The sequence below is a fragment of the Lineus longissimus genome, chromosome 9 (assembly GCF_910592395.1).
Source record: "Lineus longissimus chromosome 9, tnLinLong1.2, whole genome shotgun sequence".
Classification (NCBI taxonomy): Eukaryota; Metazoa; Nemertea; class Pilidiophora; order Heteronemertea; family Lineidae; genus Lineus; species Lineus longissimus.
The window spans coordinates 1118616-1144250 of NC_088316.1; the positions used below are offsets into that span (position 1 = coordinate 1118616).

The 25635-nt window shown below is 40.2% G+C and overlaps 2 protein-coding genes across 4 annotated transcripts in view; one reads left to right on the plus strand and one right to left on the minus strand.

Annotated features, from left to right (window-relative positions):
* LOC135493918 (protein YIPF5-like) overlaps positions 1-25635 on the minus strand; it is a 145184-nt gene that overhangs the window by 89375 nt on the left and 30174 nt on the right. The gene's annotated exons all lie outside the window — the stretch shown is intronic.
* The window catches only part of LOC135493912 (leucine-rich repeat-containing protein 24-like), an 89692-nt gene that overhangs the window by 52824 nt on the left and 11233 nt on the right, over positions 1-25635 (plus strand). The window contains exon 1 of one of the 3 annotated variants that reach the window (XM_064781562.1): positions 2218-2280. The exons of 1 other annotated variant lie outside the window; for it this stretch is intronic. The gene's annotated coding sequence lies outside the window, so the exon portion shown is untranslated. Of the gene's footprint in view, positions 1-2217; positions 2281-2422; positions 2495-25635 lie in introns of those variants that run through there. One more of the 3 variants, XM_064781564.1, reaches the window with a different exon arrangement.

The window sequence follows — 25635 nt, forward strand, 5'->3', positions numbered from 1 at the left end:
AATCAAGGAAGATTTACTGCTCTGATGATGGAATGGAATAAAAGGTAAGACTATCACCTTCTGCGACAGTTTCAGTCGATTCTTTTAGAATGGCAGGTTCTGTCTTCTATTTCTTCGGACGGGTGTCAAGGTCAAGGCCATCCTCTTCACAGGTCAAGGTCACTGTGTCAAGGTCAAGGTAATTCTCTTTACAGGTCAAGGTCACGGTGTCAAGGTCAAGGTAATTCTCTTTACAGGTCAGGGTCACTTTCATTAGCAAGCAAACGACCATAGCATCAATAGCTCAAAGTTATTTTCTTTCACATGTCTGGGTCAAACTCCTTTTACTGGTCAAGGTCACTTCATCGGCAAATCCATTCATTGATCAGATATTTCTTTGGTCAAGGTTTTCATAGGTGAAGCTATTCCAGAGGCAAAGGTAATCTCAATCCCGAGAGGTTTTAGACAACTTGGAAAACTGTAACAAAAGTTCCAGTGCACTTTCCGGGAAAAGCGGCAGACCCATTGATCGATCTCGATCTCCTCATAGCTGATTAAGACGGGAGACATTCGTATCAGCACCACCACTCCAGGGACTAACGTACGCCAAGCAAGACCGTGATGAATGTATTGACATCTGACAAACTTCCTGATGAATTCCACTGATGAGCTCATAGCACGCCTTCGTGTCTGCTGGGTCATTTGTCAACTTGTGCATTTCAATATGCAATGTACCCACGAACATGTCAATTGTAATTTTGGCTTAATCATGACAACGATGCGGTGAAGATGATAATCCCTGTTTAAGATAATCCCTTGTTTATCCCGTTTGTTCCAGACGGCCGATGCAGCAGCGAGAATGACTTAACCCTTTCAAGTCTGAGACCTCATCAAGATGATGATGATGATCGATGAAAAATTCAACACTGAAAGATGAAAAAATTTCGAAGTCCAAATATTTTTTTCACTTGTCTTTTTTTCAGCTCAAAGTGAGCCAACATCATCAGTCCCAAAACCTTTTTGACTTTGAAAATGTCTTTGATAATAGAATAATACTTTCATTCATGCCAAGTCTTCATACTCACAGATTCAAGTGAGAGAACATCACATTGCTAGCTTCAAGTTCCACCCTTAGAATGAATGATATTATGTTTCATTCATGATATCACACGCCCCAAATGACACTTAGGAAAATATGTTCCTACAGCTAGCGGCACAAAGAGAACGTTTATGACATGACAAAAAAATGTCTTCTGTTGTAGAAAAGAAGACAAATCATGTCTCCTCATCTCTTGTGGCTCCTTATCTCTTCTTCTTCTTAAATAGCCCTACACAGAAATATCCATCATAATGCAGTATATTTGAATAGCTCCAATAGCACTTCAACTTCTGTGTTACACATCAAGAGTAGGCCAATTAGGACTGGAAAATACACTGCAAAGGACCCAGGAGTTACACTTAAATCGGGAAGTTGAGATCAGGGACTTATCACGGATCCTTATACAGACCGAATGGTACACAAAATCCACCCTCTTTCTACAGAGTTTATCCACATACGTATGAGGATCCGTGATAAGTTGCTGTTCTCAATCTCCCTATTGAGAAATGGGGAAAACTGATACTCCAGTGGAATATCCATTAGCGGACACCTCTCTATTAAGGTCATCCTCTCTATTAAGGACACAAGTTTTGGTCCTAAATTGGGTGTTTGCATTCAATTTTACTCTCTAATCAGGACACCTCTAACGGACAGCTCTTATCAGTCCTGAGGGCATCCTTAATAGAGAGGTTTTACTGCACTCTGTGTATTGGGAACACCTGAGACCCCCAGCTGATAGAGAAGGATTTTTAAACTCGATGCGACAACTTAAAGACCATGAATAAACTTTCCAATAGCACTTGGCTATCGAATAACAAGAAAATCTCAGACAACCAACAATTAACTGATGCTGAGCTTAAAACTTCTCAAGACAGCTCTCTAAGTAGCACTTGGCCAATGGAATATTGGATAGGCACGGCTAGCAAAGAAACCAACACCTGGATTAAAACTCAATGAGACACGATCCAACCTCTCAACAAGACCTTCTCATCTCAGTGTCACACTTTCCCAGTGCAGAGTAAATACGCGACACCATTCCCTCAACGATCTCACCAGCACACAGCGCCAAGACTTATTCATCATAGCCCCGACATATAATGCCATTGTGCAGTCGTTATGGATTTAGTTGAGCTCGGGAACGGGCAAGAGTAGGAATAGGTATCTTTCAAGGATTAACCACACAATCGGATCTTATCAAAAGCGTAAGTTATCAGTGTGTTATCATCTCGTTCACGCGATGAGGTTCGTCAGATGACACTGAGTGGGTATTCCCGGTTGTCAATGTTTTTGTGGATATAACAGGATATCAAAATGCCACGGCTACATGCAGGTAGTCCATGTTCAATACCGTTAGCCCGGGGACATGGTTTCGATGTTGTGTTGGGACTTTTCATACAATAGGAAGCAACAATTATTGTAAGTTTAATGTTGTCATTATCTTGTCTCCTGAGCCGTCAACAGACATGCCTTCCATCCACAAGGGTACCGTCTGTCAGAAGATCTGTCTATAGAACTGCGCAAAGTTTTTCAAGTTTTTTCAGTAATGCTGGTGTTAAATTTAGTCTTAACTGGCTTAACTGAAGGAGATGATGCCAGGGTTGGTGACAAAATGATGTGTTTGCCCACGCTGTTGACAGCGCAGAAAGTTGGCACCCGCTCAATTCAAAGTTGCATGGTCTGCATATGAATGGTCGAAAACTTCTCTTGGGGTTTTGCCAAGAATGCCAACAATCCCAAGTATTGTTCAAGCTCTCACATATCACTTCCACTAAAATATTACACCGTTGTGCTCTCTTGTGGATGAGAGGAATTCAAATAAATCAACAATGGGGTGGCCACGCAGTGTTATTTTGATAATCTTATGGCGCTCTGGGACCAGGTTTCATATTTCTTGTTTCTTCTTATGTGAATATAGACACAGGATGATAAAACGCATACTATCACTACGACAATGCTACGATAAGCAGTTTTTCATTCACTGATAGCTTTAGGTGTCTCAAATACCAAATGGCTCCTTTCCATCGTACCCAACACAGCGCGTGCAACTCGATTGTGCCATTCTATCTCGATCGAAAAATCGTGACCGCTGCCACAAAAATGAGGCACAATGAATCGTAAAAACCAATGCTCAATTGCGATCGGGGTGTGTCGGAATTCAATGTGGTGGATTATAAGCAGAAGACAACACACTTTTGGAACATTGATTTCTAAATCCATGGCGGGCAATCAACTGTCAGAATCATGTTTTCGGATTTACACAAATTGATTTTTGATGGAGGCACTAACTTGTAGCACTGAATGTTGAGGCATGTAGTTCAGTGATTAGCGTGGAACATGTGTGAGGTTCACGCGTGAAGTGTGAACAAGTGACCAGTGCTTGTTGTTAATGGGTGCTACTTCATCAACCCCTTCTGTTCTATTTACTTCATATTGCCTGGTACTGCAAGAACCGGTGAAAGCTTCAACGCCTACGGTGTCCATTCAAAACTTTGAAAACAGAGGTTGAGTTTGAAAATGACCAATTGTGTAAACAGCAAATCACCTTGTTTGTCCTCCGTCATTATCAGAATTTGACAACTATCATTGTTGCAATTTACCTGCACCACAATAAAATACAACAATGATGAACAGCATAGGCCTTTAATAAGAAAGAGAATATCAGGACCGTCATAATGAATGGTCATATCATGGGGTTGCAAGAGTTCAATTTTTCATTTTTGATATCATTTCTCAAAATTTCTTGAGGACGATTTCTTCACCTAACCTGTGAAAAGAGGAAGTCCAAAAACAATCTCAGCTACAAAACATCACATTATATTCCACCAAAGTGTAATGAATAGATTACAATCAAACTTCTAGCGCGATCCTGAATAACTTTCTCTGGTGTTTATCTTTCTCATGGTTTCATTAATCAAATTAAAACTGATTCTCCACGTTCATAAAGGCAAGATTTAATTAATACACTCGCTCGACTATCTTGATTTGCATAACAACCAACCTTCACCAAGTTTGCACTTTTAATTACTGTAACGATTATTACTTTGCATAAGATCTGAAATAATGGATCCGGTTTGACATTCTATTGATCATCTCAATCTCCAAGCAGCTGCGGAGAACAGGTCAACCCCGCAGGATATTGGTTGGCACACCCGGGCCTATTCCACGATGAAAACTTATGCACCACACAATCTACTTATAATCATCTTTACCCTGATACTTTTGAGTCAACATGTTCATGTACACAGACCAAACACATGCATGATTTTCAATAAAATCTATGAATATCGTTAAGAGGGCTGCACGCTCCGGGGTCTTGATCTTTCAATCTCCCGGCCTATCGATTGATGCTGCGACTTTTCTGAGATGACAGCTTGAATGATTGAGAGCCCTTGTACCAAACCAGACTCGTGATGCCATTTATAAACTCACATTTTTTATTGGCTGTTTCTTTGTTTGAAGCATGATTCGATCAAAAGCAATTCTTTGCATTCCAGTTTCAACACTGTACCAGTCAGAAGTAACTGAGCTCATATTATCAGATCCTGCTGCCTCTTATGAAATCACAATTATGTTTTCTTAAAGGCACAATGCTCGAGAACGCAATGACTTAAGTATAGCTGGTGCATCCAATCCTTACATTCCATTGCACACTTTTCCAAGGAATCGTTGCTCTAAATGCTTCCGGTCCTCCAGCAGCCTTCTTAGGGACACTGTGGAGCAGAATGGCACCCATCTCATGACAGAAAAAAATATTTGGACTCTGAAATTTTTTCATTCTTCAGAGTTGAATATTTTCATAAGTTCAACATTCTGAAAAATTTTCAAAGCCAAACATTTTTTGGGACTGATGATGTTTCTTCATTTTGAGCAGAAAAAAGACAAGTACCGGTAAAAAAAATATTTGGACTTCGAAATTTTTTCATCCTTCAGAGTTGGTCGTTTTACCAGGGGCCTTATTATGGTAATTAGAGAGGAAACCATTTGGGACCGCCGATTCTTGGACATCATAGCGGGGTGGTCGCGTTACAGGGGTGGTCGCAGTATACTGTATACAAATACATCGCTGTTAACTTCACAAAGCCTACAGCATATCAAGAATAACTGCGACCTTCCGATAATCACTGCATGGCTATTTGAATGAACTCATTGCTTTCAAATAGAAAATCAACATTTGCTTTGTATCACATAAAGTGTAATCTGAACAAGGGCCCCAGGTGTTATCTATTGGAACGACTATATTATATTGGGTCATTGGAAAAAACGGCCTGTCTTTTAAGAGTATTGTGCTCTTCTCCGATCAACTAATTTGAATATATTGACCAACCTGAATACATGTTTATTGTGTATATTTCAGCGGGATTGCTATTGTATGTTCCTTTGTAGATTACTATCAACCAAAACCCACTTTTGTAGATTTGTTACCCAAAATGCACACATGTTATTTCCTCTTAAAAGAATTCCCATTTTTACATGTTTAACTACAAAAATCGGAAACCTGCACAATTCTACATCCTAGTAATGTTCAATTCCGGTTCCTGGGTATCACAAGTTTTTACCGAGAGCTTTTGTGGTAAAATCCTATTGGAAAAATTACAACTTGAAACTTAAGGGCGGTATTTGAGTGGAAAATGCCAATAACTGAAGTTGATGTTCAGAAACGAGTATTTGTCACTCGGATTTCAGGAATTGGACATACGCCACTGGTGTTGAGTGGTTTCATACTTAAGAGGGGCAATACCATAAATTTGGTAAAAGCCGAGGAGATTTAATTCAAAACAAATAAAAGATCATAGTAGCTAGTATCACGGTATATTGACACTTTCAGTTTAGTAAGATAAATAAACCAACCGGGTCTTTTATCGGTGAAACTAGAGCTTGGGAAACTAAATCACCAAGGGCTTGGATCTCAGTGAAACACCATCACCTTGCCTTTTATGCAACTGTCACTCATATCTTTATCTACAATATCAATATCAACATGCATCTTTCACCTGCTTCAGACATCCGACACTCAAAGCCATCCAAGTTGAAACCCAGCCAGAATGTCTGGCAAAGATATTGAGTTTGCAAAGGTCTGATTGTTGCTCACCAACAAAATGGTTTGGTGTGGATGATGTCTGGTGCCGCAAGCAAGTCATGTCTGACTTAATTAGTGACAATAATAAGCTAAGGTGGGTGTCCTCTTGTTCCTGATGAAGTTTACACATCAAAGGCAGGTAGCCACGCTGATCATAGCCAATTCGATAGCAGTTAAAGTGCATACAAACAAGTGATTTCTGTAGCAGCGACCTATTTGACCTTGCCACAAAAACCTGGGTTCAATCCTACAACGCAAACTGGCCTGGTTTGAAAGAATCATAACGCCACAAGGATATCATGCAGGGCCTGGTTTTTTAAAACAAGTTTTGTCACTAATGCAGGCGTTAACTACATATGGCATCATATTCTTCAGTTGAGTCAACTGGCATTGGACTTAACCGTAACTTAACTTGATGTTAAGTCTAATGGACGTAAATGAGGATATAACGCCAAGAGAAGTTAACGCAAGCATTTCTGATAAAACTTGTTCTGCGGAACCAGACCCAGCAGGTCATTGAACTCACATAGTCTGAGGGTTACCACCGAAGCCATGCGAGAAGTGATTTGATTTAGGTGCCTTTGGTCGGTGTTGAGCGTCGAAGTTTTCATCTCTTACGTGGCTCAGAGGCAGTATGTGAGGATGGGTGATAATCAAATTTTGGTTCTTCATAAGAGAGTCGGAGAATGTCAAGGAGCCACTAGACACTGCTAGATGTCCACTGGTTTTCAGTGTCAACATGTGACTCCAACACCTCTGAATATCCTAAGCGACATGACGTCATGGGCACTCGATCGAATGACTAGGTTCATTCAGTTTGGGAACTATCGTTTGGGGAAGGGGGAAATAGACGTACAGGGAAGAGTCTTATCATCCTTTGATAAACCCTGTGCCTATCCTGTTCCCTTAAGTGATCTTTCGAACCCACCCAGTAATTGGCTATGACATTCTGTGTACGCATCTGTCGATTCCCAGAAATTCTCCCCAATGTCTTATTGATAGATGCACATGATATCATATCATACCACAAAGGATACTTTGTCTTTGTGCTTCAATGGGTTAATCTGGGGCCCAAATAGGAAATGACTTGATTTGGCAACAGCAGGTGGAACCAATATATCTGCTCTCCTACAGGGCGCAAAGGAATGCGATGATGTGTGATAATCAAATTTTGGTTATTCATATTCGAGTCTGCAGGGCGAAGGAATGAGATGTCAACTCGTTTGTAGTGACCGAAGTGCCTATGTCTAAAATTGGGGATGCTTGTATTCTTGGTTTGAGAAGAAGCTATTTCTGCGCTGTAGTTTTTCATAGAATTTCCAATTCATTCTCAAACCTGCTCTATCATTTATTACGTTAAGTTCCAAGGTCTAACCAATCATGATCAATCAAGATCATAATCAGACGTTAGAATCGTCAACGTCAAAATCTCCCGACGAGAAAGAACAAACAAAACGTTGACGCAACTTCTCGTTCATCAAGCGAGATAATGATCGCTCTCCATTGCCGGATATCTTGTAATGATTGACTTGTTGGGTAACGAGGGCCCCTGGTGATCACTGGCGTGCTCAGCTCCTCTTGATCGATAGGTTGCCCAATTTGGGGCCATTACCAAGCTAGCAAGTGACTATTTTAGATATTGACACTGCATGTGTCTGCGCTTTGATCGCTGAAATGCAGACACAACATCGTTAGGCTATTTCTTAAAAGCAGACGTATTATGAAATCATCAACTACTTTGAGGAAACTTTGAGAATAATGCATAATCAAGTAATACTAGATGACAGAAACATATTGTATACTTTTGATTTTGAAAAGCTCCCATAATATCAATCAATGAGTTATCAAATTTTGACCACATGTAGCTGATATCGATTATTTTTGGTAGGCTTCCCAAGCCAACAAGTAGGGAAGACTACAGATCTTACCCCACTGGGGAGAATCACTATCAGGCCACTAATAACCAAGCATGTTTTCCCAGAAAAAATGTTTTAACATCAAGCCTTCATTGGTACTATTCTCTTCTTTGAATGAGCGTGATGAGTAGGAACAGTGTGGGAAATGCCAGGCGGGAAATGAAGCATTCCTCCCATGTTGCCCACTACAGCTTTCCAATTTGTCTGGTAAGCAGTAATTAATAGCTCCCAAGATGAGACAAAAAACGTAAGAAACACATTTGCCCGTGTACTTCTTGATGGTATTGGTTGGGACATTATGCTACAGTGGAGAAATTAGTTCAGTGTATCCGGGCTGTTGTCTGTTTGGAGTGGTGCTAAGGGATATTATAAAGATCCATCAGCAGGTACTCTATATACACATAGTTTTATAAACTATCGGTGGATGTAGCGGAGAATGTTAACACAACTGAACTGCAATGTAGCACTGGTTAGCACTCCAAGAACACAGCACCTCATTTTGATGGCAGCGGTCCGAGTATTCCGGTCAAGATTTTGGTGGAACGATTGAGTTCCACGCGCTGTGTTAGATTCGACAGAATGTATCCACAGCCAAAGACAGCATAGTTTGTGCAGACAACCTCTTAAATATAGATATGATGGAATTGAACTTAACACACCATACTCACAAAAAATTAAACGTCTGCGATATTTAGCTGTAAACAGTAACTTACAATATATCAGTTGTCTCTGTAATATAAGTAAGGTACTTTGGGTCAAAGGTTGGGTCTCAAGATTCCTTTTGTTGCGTATAAACATTGTAAGCAAGAAGTTATAGGTTTCCGATAACTTTCCTGAATGGCAGCAGCAAATCTAAAGCTTTCAAACTGGCACGGAAGTTGCAATTTATGTCACAGTAAAGGTTACCTCAAGTATCAAGAAAGCAACTTATATTTCCAATGGAGGAGCCATTAGTTTGAAAGCTTTCAAAGCTTTCAAAGCTAAGCCGTAATATTGCAACTCTTATCCATGAAAGAATGAGAGAAATACCATATGTGACGATAATCCATCATCATTTGCAGCGAGTCCTTTGAATTTGATGAAAATTGGTGGTATTCTGAATTGATAAGTATCAGAGGAGTTGGCTGAATTTGCTTCGAGGCGGCATAAGGATTAGTGAGAGTTGATACGGCAGTTTCACTATGAATTCGATAGGAATTGTTTCTGTGGTGTGAAGTGTCAGAAGATTATTGCAATCTGTTTTAAGCAGATTTACCTCGTTACTGCTGCAATCAAAACAACCACAAATGTGACAAAAAACCTTCAATCTCATTGTTTATCACAGAAACCTGGGCTGCCTTTTGGCAAGGTCAAATTCACTTCTAACCTGACTTTGATTGAGATGTTTGATCTGAAACACGTTACCCCGCCTTAGGTCCTTAGGTCTTTGTGTTTATTGTATAATCTTGGGCGGCCTTCTGATCAAGTCAAAGTGATGCCTTGATCAGATGGGTAACAGAGTTAAAGTCGGATGGAAAGGTGCCTGTCCATTACCCCAAGTAAGTCTTTCACTGCTAACAAGATTGGGCACGGCAAGCGGAAAAGCCCCTTGGTGTTTTAGGACAGGGATCATTACGGGTCAATGTTAAAGCACCTTAGTTAAAGCAAGGCAGTGCCAACATGACCATGATCATTGCAGAGGGAATTAAAGGTGTCTATCCGATACCTGAACAGCTCCGACTTGAGTAGGTCTCACACTGCTAACAAGATTTGGCACTATGAGGAGAAAGTCTGTTGATCGTTCAAGATAGGCATCATTACAGGACTGTTTGGCGAGAGTTAAAGCACCTGAGTTAAAGCAAGGCATTGCCAACATGACAAAGACCAAAGGGTGTCTGTCCATTACCCCAACAGCCCTGACTCAAATAAAGCTCTTACTGTAACAAGATATGTCATAGCATGAGAACAGTCCCTTGATCTTTAAAGACAGGCATCATGAAGGGCCACCAGATGAAGTTAAAGCAAGCCAGTGCCAACATAACCATGATCATAGCAGCGGACCAAAAGGTGTCTGGCCATTACTTAAACATATCATATTCGACCAAAAGTATGTCCAAGACTTGCCAGAAAGCAATGACAAGACCCAAAAACAGCTGCGAGCCTACCTATCCAAGATGAAAGTGCCAAGTGGCTGTTAATAGAGGAACACCATCAACGTTATTGATCGTACCAACTGAAGCAAATGCTTATTTGCCAAGATGATTGGTGAGACAAGATAGTTCTTTGTCTGTGGCACAGACTAATGATATCTTTTATCTTAAGATATTGGTTTTGTAAAGGCCAGGGTGTCTTGTCTGACTATTAGACTCCCAACCTGTTGGTTATGCTGGTCAGGAACATCACATTGGTAATGATAGTCTGCGAAGTTGTCTAGTTGACTGGTACGACAAGATGGTTCTTGTCTAGGTTACAGACCAGTGGGCATGTTTTCTCTTGGGAGGTTGGTCTTACGAAGGCCAGGGCATCTGTCTGTTAGATTCCCATTATTTATGCTGGTCAGGAGTATTGCATTGGTAATGATCGTCTGAGAATCTCCCCAGTCCTAGACTTCCATCACAGGTCAGGCCCAAAGCAGCAGCGCCACCTGGCCTTCACAATGATAAGTGAATAGCAGCAAGACTTATAACGTGAGGGAGGAGGACCAAGACTTACAACGTGAGAGAGGAGGACCAGTGCATCCACTGGTGACATCCTTCCACTAGCATCAACAACCAACCAACCACTTCACGACAAACATCACAAAAAGAAAAAGAAGACATTTGGAAAGATGATCTCCAATCTATACTATCTGTCACTCAATAGCTGTTTAGCACTATCATGCCGTTGTCATATCGAGCGTACTATATCTGGATCACATTTTCTTCCTGTTCTTTGATGTTTTGTGATTATTGTTATGAATTCCAAAGGGAATGATGCTGAGAACAATACTAAAAGCTAATGGAGATATAGTCAAGTTACTGTATATTGCATTATCTATATACTTTATGCTCATATCATATTAACAATAGGGTCATTTCTGTATCATGTGAAAGCGGACAGAATAAAATGTGAATCGCGGGATTTGTATGGTGTCACAGAAGCCAAAGGTTCATCGTGTGTGTCATCTTCGGTCACCCGGATAATGTCATTTTTCTTGTAAGCTGCATAAAAAGTGTTCTGTATATCAAACTTCCTAAAGAGAATGTAGTTCTTGGTTACCCATCATCGGAGGCATTGCATAAATATCACGAATAACCCATTAGGCTGGGTTCACATTGGATTCCTGTTCTCACTTGTCAAGGTTCACATGTCACTTCTCAAAAGAATGTTCATTAATAGACTTAGGCTTGAAAACAGGGTGGAAAGTCACATCCTGAATTGTATGTAGCCCGCTCTTCGAAAATGACTTGAGCCCAGACCAACAGGTGACCCACGACAAGTGACAATGTGAACTCTATGTGAACCCTGTAGCATTGGCAAAATGTAAATGTTAACTCTATGTAAACCCCGTAGCCTTGGCAAATGTAAATGTTAACTCTATGTAAACTCACCCCTTTAAGAAAGAGGAAGTGTACACATAGTACCAAAAATAATCAACAAGTTTGACCAGTTGGACAATTGGAATCTCCTCAATAGGCCCTTCTAACGAATGGCCGTGTTAATAGACTCTGAGGTTACTTAAGGAGGAGTATAGCCAGGTGCTGGGACCTCTAATCGGTAGTCTTCACGTTTCAGGTTTTCCAATATTCTTGTCTTTACATTATTTTTTGATGTCATCGCTCAACTTGAAACTTGGTCTGTTCCATGTTATAACAGAATTATAGCCATATCAGTTATTTTTAAACTGACATATTTCCAATACCTGTCTTTTTATAGATTTTTTAAGTGTTTAGAGGTTCAGCCTTGAAAGGTAAACCAATAAGAAGAAATCACTTCTTTATGTGATGATGTGTACCTCGGGTATGGTGATATTATAACGATATTACACGTATGTCTTTATGAAGAAACATTCTTAAATTACTCATTAAGGTTATCCCCTTGATGCAATCTACTGCTATTACTAACAGGGTTGCTTTTTTAAATCAGCACATTTAACAATGGCTAGGGGAATGTGGCCTCGGGTGAAATCAACAGTTTATTCCTGAAGATTATCACTGCGATGAGCAATAAAAGATTGCTTGTCTACGGGTAAAACCTGTAATTGGGTTTGATATGGATCACAGGTCACATGATCACTGATTTTTGTTGCAGCAATCAGCGATGATTACTGATTACTGGCGAGGAAACTTCAAACAAATATCAAGGTTTTTCTGAACTATGCTCATGACTTATAAATCCAAAAGATATCACGTCTAATGGCTTGGAACTGTGCATTAGAGAATAGAAAACATATCTGAAAACAATGCTTTTCCCCGCAAATGGTGGATATGCTTTTTTTGCTTTCTATACAATGGCTCAATTCAACTGGTGCATTAGCTCGATTTTTTCACAGTGATCGGGAAAAAAAGCTGGTGCACCAGAGATGGCTAGATGTTCGAATACTTCTTGGTGTTAATGGACATGCACTTTTGGAGCAATTAATGGTCTGAACCTTTAACAACTAATAGATTTTCTATTCCAAAAAGCCATTACATTGCTTGGTCTTCATTGTCTTTTGTCCCTTTAAGATTCGGAGGAATATTTCATCAAGAAGATTTTGCCTCAATTTAAAAGTTTTCCAGTGAAAACTGGGCTTTTTACTGTCAACCACCAAATTTTCATGCCTTGTTATTAAATTGACGATTATGGAAAATTTGAATGTCCAACACTTTCAGAAAAATCGTCTAATAAAACAGAAGTATAACACGCATATTGAAGGGATTATCTGCCTACTCCTTGAAGGAGCCAGACACCTGTCATTTCTCCAGCCGACGGTGAGCAGCTTGACTACCTTGCCTTGTTTCCCATCTCTGACACTCTTGCACATTTTGGAGCGTAATTGGTCTCATTAGGCGCGATATCGCCAGGAATATAGGGACGTCCTCGTTAAATATCCCGGTGCGATTATCTAATAGCGATTCTTTAGAGCTAGGCTATTCTGGCATATGATCCGATAGTCAGTCAAGTATTCACAGACACATTCATACCTCCGAGTAGGCCACTTTTTATGTAGTAATTTAATACATTTTGACCGACAAAAAGGTATGTCTAGTCATCTAAGTGTACAGCTCATTTTTCAGAATTTTAAACTTATGAAAGGATCGGTAAGAAAACTTTTCTAAGTCCTAATTTTTTTTTCACTTGTTTTTTTTCTGCTCAAAATGAACCAACATCATCAGTCCCAAAACTTTTTTGACTCCGAAAATTTTTCAAAATTTTGAACTTATGAAAGGCTCAGGGTTAGAAAATATTTCTAAGTCCAAATATTCATTTCACATTTTTTTTTCTGCTCAAAATGAACCAACATTATCAGTCCCAAAACTTTTTTGACTTCGAAATTTTTTCAGAATTTTGAACTTATGAAAAAGTTCAACAATTTTGGCGGGAAAACCTAATCAAGAAATTTGTCCCCGGATTGTCAACTTCACTAACGGAATCATTCAACCTTGGTCCCCGGATTGTCAACTTCACTAACGGAATCATTCAACCTTGGTCCCAAGAGTGGTCGTGTTACCGGGGTTCCACTGTATAGCCCAATTCAACCTGCCCACATCACAGGTAATTTGCTAAGCATAGAAACAGATGATGGTTGATTATGGAGATGATGAGCCAATACAATATTGGAAACACCGGAGTGATATTTCAAACCAGTCATCAAGATCTCCCGTGAATAAATGACAGCTATTATTGCCGGTGACAGATTTCTTTCAGTTTATCTGAAACATTGTTGGTTATTGGTTTTGTGTCGGGGATCGGGTCTACCAGAGAATCCTCTTCTTCTTCTCCCAATTCAGGTAGATCTTTAGACATGTCAGAGTTCAGTTTTTCAGAATCTAAGATCTTCTGACATTACCAATACTTCATTTTTGTAAGGTGCGTCCTTTGATGGGCTCCTGTTGGCACAACAGTTTTGTGGCAGGAACCAGATTCACTTGAAGTAGTCCTATTTCTTGTCTTCGCATTCAGCAAGATCTGTAGGCATGTCAGGCTCCATTTCGAGCATCTCACTCGGTATCATTCTGTGTTGTCCTCATAAGCCCAGGAGTTAAAGTCGCTATAAGCCCAGGAGTTAAAGTGACCTGCTCATTAGAGCTCTCTATGTAACTCAGCAAGCAACAAGTCTCACTCTGTGCTCTCCTCATAAGCCCAGGAGTTAAAGTGACCTGCTCATTAGAGCTCTCTATGTAACTCAGCAAGCAACAAGTCTCACTCTGTGCTCTCCTCATAAGCCCAGGAGTTAAAGTGACCTGCTCATTAGAGCTCTCTATGTAACTCAGCAAGCAACAAGTCTCACTCTGTGCTCTCCTCATAAGCCCAGGAGTTAAAGTGACCTGCTCATTAGAGCTCTCTATGTGACCTAGCAAGCAACAAGTCTCACTCTGTGCTCTCCTCATAAGCCCAGGAGTTAAAGTGACCTGCTCATTAGAGCTCTCTATGTGACTCAGCAAGCAACAAGTCTCACTCTGTGCTCTCCTCAAAAGCCCAGGAGTTAAAGTGACCTGCTCATTAGAGCTCTCTATCTAACTCAGCAAGCAACAAGTCTCACTCTGTGCTCTCCTCATAAGCCCAGGAGTTAAAGTGACCTGCTCATTAGAGCTCTCTATGTAACTCAGCAAGTAACAAGTCTCCTTCTGTGCTCTCCTCATAAGCCCAGGAGTTAAAGTGACCTGCTCATTAGAGCTCTCTATGTGACCTAGCAAGCAACAACTCTCACTCTGTGCTCTCCTCATAAGCCCAGGAGTTAAAGTGACCTGCTCATTAGAGCTCTCTATGTGACTCAGCAAGCAACAAGTCTCACTCTGTGCTCTCCTCATAAGCCCAGGATTTAAAGTGACCTGCTCATTAGAGCTCTCTATCTAACTCAGCAAGCAACAAGTCTCACTCTGTGCTCTCCTCATAAGCCCAGGAGTTAAAGTGACCTGCTCATAAGAGCTCTCTATGTAACTCAGCAAGCAACAAGTCTGACTCTGTGCTCTCCTCATAAGCCCAGGAGTTAAAGTGACCTGCTCATTAGAGCTCTCTATGTAACTCAGCAAGCAACAAGTCTCACTCTGTGCTCTCCTCATAAGCCCAGGAGTTAAAGTGACCTGCTCATTAGAGCTCTCTATGTAACTCAGCAAGCAACAAGTTTCACTCTGTGCTCTCCTCATAAGCCCAGGAGTTAAAGTGACCTGCTCATTAGAGCTCTCTATGTGACCTAGCAAGCAACAAGTCTCACTCTGTGCTCTCCTCATAAGCCCAGGAGTTAAAGTGACCTGCTCATTAGAGCTCTCTATGTAACTCAGCAAGCAACAAGTCTGACATATCCAATTACCAGCAAGGACATGCCTCCAACATCGATTTTCATTCACAGAGGACTCGAGTTAGTCAAACCAATCGCTAGCCTGATAGTGCTGTGAATCGAAGAAGTGGGATAAGCGTCATTTGACCGCTGTAGGGAAAGAACTTGTCGCAAATATAACTGACTGAAGTTCCAGGTAATTACTAGGACAGGCATGGGTGATCTGCTAGAAACGATTTTGATACGAATTACCAACACACACCACTGAGTATCAGAGAAATCAAAGACTGAAAGAACTTGTGGCAAAAACTGACTGATATTTGAGGCACTCACTACTTTAGGCTTAGTAATAGCAGTACACAGCAATGAGAATCAGCGATATTGAAGGCCAAGTGTCAAATCAAATGACTGCTACCGCTGATAGGGAACGACTTGTTGCAAATGAAATTGGTCACCTCTAAAGGCACTAAGGCCTATGGTGATGTTGACAGAGACCATTCCGACACCAGTCGCCATCCATACTGCCGAGTATCTGCATATTCAAAGGCCGATCTTCGTATCAGCCGATTCCTACGCCTGATAGCCAAACGACCAGTTGCAAACATCGATATGCATTTCTTTAAGAATGCAATCAACACAGGTTTCTTCGATTTCCCAAGATGAATGACGGAGCAGATTGGTCCCCAGATAAGGCGGCTAATTGGTTGAACAAATGGTCGCAAACTGTACCACCAGGAAGTTTGTCAATTGCAAATTTCAGAGTTCGACTTCGTTTTCATTTGCAAAGTTTTGAAATAAACCGCACCTATTTGCATTGATACTATCTATTGACACGAATAGAATTATCTTTCTGGTAGAATGAAGGTCGCGGCCTATCGACAACGCTGATTGCAGAATGTGCCGATTGCTGAATGGACGATCGGTTATCCGCTAATGGTAATGTACTATCTTCCCTTCTCGCACGTCTCCCAAGTCAGTGTCATATGACCTCGTATTATTGTATATTGGTAAATCACTTAGCGGGCATGTTTACAACATAATGGTTCCATTGTTGCTCCGAAATGATATCCAGTCGTCAAGGTCATATTACTCTATGCTTAACGGAGCAGCCATCTTTTTACAATGAGATGTTCTTGTTACTTTTATCATTTAATGGACGGGGTGGGAGGCAAATCTTTTCATAGAATCTATGACAAAAGTTTTTTGTAGGATCTATGATGATCATTACAACCCACGTTTTATGTCATATCATATAGTCATGATGACAAATTATGGCCTAGAGGCGCTACTTGAGATGGAGACATTTCATCACACCGCCCTCAATGCCCACCACTCAAAATCTTATTTGCACAATTCAAAATTCAAAACACACCGTCAAGTGATGTTCAAGTTGATTTTTATCACATGTGATCATGGTTGCAATCTTGACCACAAAGGTTTTTGCATCTTACCAAAGTTAGATATTGATTTTGATATATCCTGGATACATTTAAAGGGAGTAGCCTATAGACCATGAGGTTCAGGATGCATGAGCGCAGGACCTGGGGATTTAAATCGTTCGTTTGCAAGGCATTTTTAAAGCACCTGCTTTGGATGGGAACCTGCCATTTCAAAGGAACAGAGAATAAACAAGAAATGACATCAGAAAAATTTCAGAAATTATTTTCATGATGGCCCCATCCCTCGTACTTCATTCATGTTTTACTGGAATATGTTCGCCCGCGCTCTAATCAATCAATTTAATCCACCAGGCGCCGATAATCGATTTTTGATTATGACTATCAACATGGCGTCATAGCAATCAACGACTATTCACTGCTGTAGAAAAGTGCCCAACATTTATAAACCACGATAAAGAATGCATAAGGATATTAATAAAATTAATTAATTGCAGTTTGACATGTGAGCGTTGGTGAATACAGGACTGTTGGACACTGAATGGCAAAGTCATAATATCAATACGGGCTGCGAGAGGCAATTAACTCCGTGTGTTATGATCTTTATTTGAGGCTAACGAACCTTGGTAATTTGAATGGAGGATGATTAATTGGATCACTGTCTTTTGTTATACATTTGTTATTAAAGTTGATGTGGTCGGTATTCTGGTATTCAGATGGCAGTTTCAGTATGGCTGGCAGGTCAAGTACACTCTCTTCAACATCTAATCTCATTGTAACCCAGTCAACATTCCCAAGCATACTGAAAATGATTTCCCTGTATGCAGAACTTGCCTTAAAAGCCAGTAAGGCTAAAACAGGTGTTTGGCCCCCTTTGAGTGTTGTAGAAGTGGACTTGGAAATAGCTTCTGTATTTTCAGATAGGCTTACTTATAAATTCAGTTCCAGTGTCCTGTTTTTGCGGGTAAATCATTCCAGAAGGATGTGCAAGTATGCAGAAATTTCAGTCCTACTGGAAACCATTTTTGTACGAAAACAACAACATAAGGCTCTCATGTCTTGTCATCACTTTTATAAACATAGATGACAATGGGTCCTACACTCTAAGAGAGTTTGGAGTGGGTGAGAAAACTTAAATGGTTTTAGGCCAAAATGATAGAGATCGATAGGGGCTTTTCATTTCCTGTGAGCTGAGTGCATACTTGCGACGGAATGAAATTGCTTTGACAGAGTAGGGTTGTGTTTCAGCCGCAGCAAAAGATGAGGAATTTTCCTCCTGCAGTTATCGTGCCAGAGAGGCAAGATTTATTGATTGATATCAAATCAGCATATTCTACTTTCAAGTTACTGAACCATGCTGTTATTCAAACAAACACCCGGATATGACAATGGTGAATCACCACAGGATGTTACGTCCCTACACTTTGACGTTTTCTACCAACACAAAGCAACCCGCTGATTTAAATCGACTCGTTGTTTCCTTTCTGTAATCCTCGAGCAGTGAAGTCAAGATATCGTCTCATGCTTCACTGCTCGAGGCTACGCGACAAGACTCCGAGACTGAGTCAGGTTCCACTGAATGGTTTATAAGCTGTTAGGAGTTCCGGAATCACGTTTCTTGAAATCTTAAATCATTTAGTCACTTATGATGTCTTTGACTTCTTACGAGTCTCATGGAATGACTTCAGGCAAGATACTGGTATGTCCACAAGAAGTTGTGTGCCCAATATTCACAGAATACTATCTGTGGTGCATGCCATCTGTGTTCCATGCCAGACAAGCCAGTCCCAAAAATTCTAAAGGTTTGCAAGTTTCAAAACCAGGTGACAAATGGTTGACTGACCAGACATCATAAGGCTCTTGATCACCACTTTCTAATGGTACCATTTGTAAGCCTATTAACATGACCACTCATTGGAAAGCTCTTGATTAGCACTTTCTAATGGTACCATTTGTAAGCCTATTAACATGGCCATTCATTGGAAAGCTCTTGATTAGCACTTTCTAATGGTACCATTTGTAAGCCTATTAACATGACCATTCATTGGAAAGCTCTTGATCAGCACTTTCTGATGGTACCCTTTGTAAGCCTATTAACATGACCATTCATTGGAAAGCTTTTGATTAGCACTTTCTGATGGTACCATTTGTAAGCCTATTGACATGACCATTCATTGGAAAGCTCTTGATCAGCACTTTCTGGTGGTACCATTTGTAAGCCTATTAACATGACCATTCATTGGAAAGCTCTTGATTAGCACTTTCTGATGGTAGTATTTGTAAACCTTTTGTGATGACCATTCACCAGGTTCACTGGACAGCTTTTTATCAACACTATTTGATCGTACCACTTGTAAACATAAATGAGTGTTTCCAATGGTCTTGTCAATAGATTTTCCATCCAAAATTTTCAGTGCGGAAATATTTCCTTTCCTCAATTTGGTGGACATAGCCATCAGCAAATCATGAAATAATTCTAGCAAACTTGTCTCTCATTCCCATGTGGAGAACATTTCATTAATTGACCAAATACCTGGCAGAAGAATTGTCATAACCTATTATGCCAAAAACAGTTTGTAAGCTCATAATACCCAACTCAACTGTCAACAGGGTTGGTATATTGGAAGGAATTACAGCCGAAATGCCAAAGTTCAACATTAATTGAAAGTTAATATTATAGATGGTATGGGTCCAGCGGCGACCTCGGTTTCAATGTAAGTTGGTAAAGATCTCATGTGCATTGAGTATAAACTGTACAGGAATGGTACTGCAGGGCTGTCATTTTGGATTAAGCGAGCATCGAAGCAATATAATCATCGTGGTCCATTTTCTAAATCAAAATATTACAGCCAGCCGTCAAAACGCTGTAGTTATCCCATCGACGATAATACTCCATCACATGAAATAATAGCCCTATTGTGGTTTCAGTCGGCGAGAATGGTCACTTTTTATATCAAACCACTCACCAAAGTGATGGCAATACGTTAGACTCGCAGTGGGAATTCATTTCGTAATTCGAGCCGTGATGAAATGTTCAGTGGGGAATTTGAGTATTTATTACACGGTCGTGCAATGAAATAAATTCAGCTTGAAAAGATATCTATTTGAATCAAAATGCCATCTCAATGATAAATACCCTTCAACGACATATTGAAGTTTCCTTTTGGGAATTTTTATATTCATTACGGTTCTGACATGGAAAAAAGGTATTTCAATCTCATATGTGATAAAGGTCTTGTTCATTCGATCAAAGATTTTAACATCACACATGAATAGTCTGTTCTACTTGTCTACTACAATGAAGATTTTGCCAAATCAGCAGTTGGCAACGCATGTCATTCTTGGCACATTCTTGGCACAGCCTCGTCTCCGGCTCTCTTGGATTTGGTCCTGAAACACTTGCTGCTGCAAGAATCGCCAAAATGGGAAGATGAAAAATTTGTCATCACCAGATGAAAATGGGTTTTTAACTGTTGTAGACATACCAAAAAGAAACCTGAAGGGTATAAGTCAGGAAAGAAGGCACATCAGAACTTCATTGATCATCAATTGTCCAAAAGGAGCAACAGCTAACTTGAGAATTTTCAACTCAACCACGAAGTCCTACACACAGAAGAACCATGCCTTTAAATTTCGTTCAAGTCTTGATACATTTTGTATGTCACACATGATCTTGCGTTGAAATTGTGGTTATCTTGAGACCAAATTGTGGTTATTCTGAAATTTCTATACGGCCACTTCTAGAACCGCCAATTACACTGAAATCGCCCACGGGGCTCGGTACGATAAATCTACTCGAGATCGACTCTGGAGAATTGAAAGTAAGTGATTTATCATACAGAACAAGGAGCATACTTTGACGGTATGATGAGGGTATGGAAATTTCCACCGGTATGAACTCAGAGAAGACGTCAAGAATTCTAAATCCAAATGATGTAAATCACAAATTGTTTTTTTATTTTGTGTAACCGACATCAATTTGCCAAAATGTAATATTCTTACTTTCAATCGCGAGTAGAAGGAAAAGGCCCAGACAACCGCGTCTGTGGAGTTGGACGGACTGCTCTGACAAGACTGAATGAAATACATTCAAAAGTTGTGTAGTCAGAGGTGTGGTGACAGCCTGCTGCCACACCTACTCTACCCTCTTTAAGACATTACATAGAACTCACACCGAAATGCATTCTCTACATGCTGAATTTGATTCTCTTTTATCTGGTGATGGTTTCGATTGGAAGGGACTTATATGGAACAAGATATGATCATAATATGAGTCATGCTTTGGAGTTGTGTACAGAGTGTGTACCTTGGCTATTGTCTCCTATCACTGTCAGCTTCCATCAGGTCTTCACAGACCAGCTGCTACACCACTCTCTTGCTTAGTGCAGACAAAAGTGCTAAAGAGCCACTCATGCATTTAGTACTTTGCAGCTCATAAGAAGCATCTCATAACTTATTTGTGAAGCACCATCACTGCTGCCGAGAACGCACCACAGATCAAAGATTATGTCCTGTCACAAGCGTATGACCAGGCAACCGAAACTGCTTCCACACCAACACTGAATGCGTCAAATGGTAAAAACAGGTGAAAAAGGTGACAAGAAAGTCTTTGTTAAAAACAACATGCTACCTAAAAACTGACACTAGTATGACCAGAATCTCATCAAATACATGGTCTTCTAACTCTAGAGCTATGCAATTGCTCGCAATACATGCACTGGTGATGTAGTTTTATTAAGCATTGGCATTAGTACGGATCACGCCCTGCATATTCACTTCAATGAGATTTGAATTGGGTTTGCTGGAAGTGGTGACATCTCGTTTTCAAAAGCTAACTTTCCCCTGCCGGGCTAGAGCATGGTTTGTCAGAGCCCGGTGCTCTCCCTTTATGATAATGTTCTCTGCCCGCTAGGGAACTGATTCTCTAGGGTGCTCATGTATTGTCAAAGTGCCCGGCTTGGTACATTGCCTGCCCCATCTGAATTACTGACAAGAAGATTATCTTGTTGATACAAGCAAGAATTCATGATGAATTCATAATGACTAAGGAACATGCATAGCACTTATGTGTCTTCTGAATATACATGTTAGACACTGAATTAACTGAATATACATGACTGTTGGCCACTGTATCAACTGAATATACATGTTCAACACAGCATCTTCTGAATATACATGTTTTACACCAAATTGTATGAATATTTATTACTATTGGGCTCGGTTTCAACTGAATGTGCATGTTTAACACAACATCTTCTGAATATGCATGTTAAACACTGTACCTCCTGAATATACATGTACAGAAGATTGAAATGTTCACAGAAAAACAGCAGGCTGGTGTCTGCCTGTCTGGAGCAATATCCTCGTGAAATCCACGCCTCGTCTTTATGCCATCAAACATTTCATCTTTGGCAAAGAGCAATATTTTGGCAATTATTTTACAGTTCGTTCAACAGAGGTGTCATCAGTGGGATCATCCCTCAGCTGATGCAGCCGTCAATGTTTATCCTGTACCCCCCCCCCTACACTACAGCAGAATCTACGCAAAGCTCTTGCATTTTGTCCCCTTCACTAACACAACACCCTGGTATGCAACCTTTCAACCTCGGTCCCATGAGTGGTCATGTTACCGGGGTTCCACTGTATATGAATACTTGATGAAACATCATCCTAGCCAGAAATAACACCCAAGCGGGTGTATCTTCAAGATACAAATTAACAAGACCCAGCTAACACAGAATCAGTAGACTGTTGTGTGTTTTTCAAAAATAGGCACAACTTTCTAATTAACGCAACAGCAAACACTGCATATTATCATACATGTTAGCCATGGCATGATGAATGACTGACTTGTGACATTAAACTTCCCACGCAAGTGACAGAGGCACTCGCCTTTTGTTTTTGCTTCATTATATGTTTTATGGAAAGAATAGGTTGCGAATATAACATGCATATCAAAAAGTGTTACAAAATGCCACTGCATTTATTTCGGCTATCTCACATTGTCTTACTAGTCACCAGTGTTGTCATCAAACTGTCAAACTTTTGTATTATCTCATATATCTGTCATGGATAATTTGAAAATATTGTGTCAAGAGCATGTAAGGGAAACTTTGCCAATTGTTGGCTATTTAGACAATATTTTGGCAAGTTCTGGTGATGAATAACACCAGGAGAATTTGACTTTCTGATAGACTTGTCACGACAGCCATCACATGTTCGGACCATCGAACCGAACTCGTCGCAACATAAATCGCAATCACAGGGCCGCATAATAAAATATATCATTGACAGGATAATACCCGGCTTCGGAAGTGCATAATGGTCGGTGTGGACCTAACGATGGATTTATGGCTAACGGAATGTGGCGGGAATATGTAATGAGGCGCGACCGCCGTTAAGGGTAATTGTGAGCATGTTGCTGATCATAAAGATGTTTACTGGGAAACCGCAAAAAATTCTCGTTATTTTGGTGATTTGCCAAAATTCAAGAAAAAAATTAAAATTTCATAATTTTTATTTTGGCAGATTACGAAATTTTATGATAAATTTGTTTTGAGATTTTTTTGCAAATCGCTGTTTTTCACGAAATCGGCACAATTAGATACACTCGCGAAGACCGACCTCAGGTTTTTAAACCAGGGACATCTTGACCACTAGTCGAGAGTCTGCTCCACTAGACCACAGTGGCTCTTGTTCTTATATCCAAACCAACGAATCTAAAAGACACCAGAATCTTTATTTTTTATTTTATTTTCTCATTTTGTCAATCTTATGAATATTCTCATTTCTCATTTTCAGTACCATTTTCTCAATAATGTTATAAACATTTGAAACCCACACAACAAAATCCCGGCTTTACGATAGAAATATCGTGAAAACCGAAAATTCCAATTCAAGTTTGAAAACTAGTACGCTACATGTGCAAAATCCGTCCTCCAATATCGTTTTCAATTTGTAAGGCATAAACTGCACATAAATCCTTCACGAGATGAAAAACTCTTTTGATATAAAATCAAGCCGATATTTGATCAAAGCAATTCCACAGATAAGAAAAGGGAAAAAATTAACCAGATTGGTACGAAGTTCCGCGTGGTTTTACAACTGGTTGGTATTGGTATCAGAATGCAATATGTAATGTTATATGAGCTTAGGCTGCATGTTTTACATCTAATGCAAACCAGGCAGGGCCGCCCACTGGAACAGAGATGGAAATTGAGCTGAAAATGGAAGATATTATTCGCCAAGCCAAAAGAAAACAAAATTTTACATAAATTTGTTCCAAAGTGTTTTGCTTACAAGTCTCTGAGACTGAGCCAGGAACTTGGAAAGTAGACTGAATCCAACATATGTATCTTCTCCGATAGAAGACAGATGGCGCCAGGCCCTTAGCCATCTCGGAAGATCTTCTCTGATATATGACAGACAGCACCAAGTCCACTGCAACCTTGAAAGGACTGCAAAACATCATTGAAACCTTAACTTCCTTGTGCTGACAGCTCAGGGAGAATGCTCTCGCAAATTTGAAGTAACAATGAATCCGAAATATATTTTGATATACGACTGACAGCCCCAGGCCCTTGGCAGCAGATGTACCACTAAACATCACTGAAACCCTTATACGCAGATTCTATATCTTCATGATGACACTCCAAGGAGACACAGGCATCATATGCCCCGCTATTCAGTATCGCTAGCAAGTTACTTATTCATGGCCGATACTTTCCCGTGGCACTTAGGACTCGTAAAATCACCGAGTTCACATCTCAACGACTCAAGTGTGAACTGACTGCTGACTGGAGATGTTCTCCGATAATTAGATCTTCTAACATGTCACACAAGAAACTTTTGTTTGAAACGTTTGAAGAGTCATTTTACCAATCAGTCAATTTATATGTTAAAGTCTCATGTCATCAATATATTGTTTTGGTGTTTGTTTTAAAGGGACAACTTGGTCGTGAGATTTTCACCAACATTTCATTGGCTCACACACTTCACATGTGACCTGCTGCAATTCGATTGGTTGCAGCTATTTGCAATCAATATCGAACCCAGCAGTTACCGGTTTATACGCACACTTGAGATCTTTTTGTTGCATGTCACAGGGATGATAATTGCACGTCGCAGTAACGTAAATGACCAGTTTGCATAGCACTTTCCGATAAACATCTTACTTATTGAGTTCCTCAATGTCCTCAAACCCACACCAAAGATTTCAGACTTGCAAACGTATCATGAGGGTAAGATTTCTCACTGGCCTGGATACAACTGGGTCTTATTTCAATGGATCTGCCATCTTTATTGTATGGTTAGGATTAGAGGTGAAGGATATATGTTTGAAGACTGATCATGTCTAAGGATGATTCTGCCTGTTGTGACCTGACAGTCTACTTGTCCCGCGCAGTCTTGCGATAATCAAATGGTCAGACGAGAGTGTCCACACATCAGCCGACTGAAACATGTGTCGAGTATCAAGGTGGATACTGTCAACACCAGCTTTCTCTCATTTTCTGTACTAGATCCACCCCGAGGCAGAGGGTCCTGGTTTAGACAGGACCTACCAAAATTCTATAATGTATTGAAAATACAAGTCTGAGGAGAAGGGTTTTGATGAAATGTTAGCAACACCCAAGAAAAGAACTCTCTTATCTAGAAACAAATCAGTTACTGATAGACCTCTCCTATCTAGAAACAAATCAGTTACTGACAGACCTCTCCTATCTAGAAAC